Raw genomic sequence first — 1,266 nt, 5'->3', positions numbered from 1 at the left:
ATACAGTACTTTACAGTGTAATTCTTGCCCCTCATAGTTCCATGAAATCATAATTTTGAGTATTTATCTTAAGTACCTTCAATAAGATTCTGTTCTTTTTTAAGTATGCTGAATCATGCTGATAGTGCAACTAATCTACAGAAAAAAATAATAAGCATGAATTAATGGTTATAAATGAGATGAATAAATATGCACTGCTTTATAGGATGGCAATCATATGCCTACTTGTAAGTGAACTTGTTGATAGGTGTCACTTTGAGGACCGAAACATGACTAAATATTGCATAAACTTAACTTTGAAAGACTACGGGGATTTATCATGGCTGGAGTTATTGATCATTCTAAAATAACTTCCTAGTTACAATTCACTACTGGAGTTCATTTACTGTTTTAATTGTTTGTAGTAAGGCAACTGATGCAAGCCAGTGCACAAATAGCTCCTTTTCTGGATAAGTCCAGAATTCTAAAATGTACTATTCACAAAGCTTACACATTGTGGAATATTAACATCATTTTCTGCTAAAATTCAGTTGAGCAAATTTCACTTTAACAGACTTGGGTCTATACACCTACACAACTGTCTGTATTACAGCTGGTTGAGCACTTGGGATTTCCTTTATTGTGGGTTATAGAGCAATCAAAAATTTAAGCAATATGACTTAGAATCAGAAAAACCAGATTCAGGTTCTGCATTTGACACTTATTTACTGTGTGCTACTGGGAAAGCCATATCCTCTCTCCATTTTTGGTTCACACCTATAAAAAGTGAATAGCAACAAAAATAGCAGGAGCAGCAACAACACTTAACCATGCAGTGTTATTTGGATAATCAAAAAGATTTCATGTATGTAAAATGATGTCTAAGCCCCAAAGCCATAACTAAATAGATGATATGTAACATTTTTGAGAGGATACTTGTATAGTGCATGGAATGTGGACTTGGAATCAGGAAGACCTGGTTTTGAAACCAAAGTGAGACACTAGTTGTATAATACTAGGCAAATTACTAAGAACTGTAATTTTCGGGGGGGTGTATTAGATTTTTTAGTCTTTATTAATTTGTTTACTTTTAGTTTACATGATTCAGTTTCACAATCCCTTGAGTTTCAAATTTTTGCCTCCTTCTTCTCCTCCCCCCACCCATGTGTAGCAGCAAGCACCCCAAGCGCGTCCTCAGGGTTTGCTGCCCATACAGGTTCTTGGATCTGCTTTGTTAAAAGAAAGCAACTCAAAATGGGTTAACAAGCTTACTTTAATCAGTCAGAC

The sequence above is a fragment of the Petaurus breviceps genome, unplaced genomic scaffold (genome assembly GCF_028583685.1).
Source record: "Petaurus breviceps papuanus isolate PSGF00001 unplaced genomic scaffold, PetGlider_PUasm1.0 181, whole genome shotgun sequence".
NCBI classification, from domain to species: domain Eukaryota; kingdom Metazoa; phylum Chordata; class Mammalia; order Diprotodontia; family Petauridae; genus Petaurus; species Petaurus breviceps.
This window is presented reverse-complemented; position numbering follows the sequence as displayed.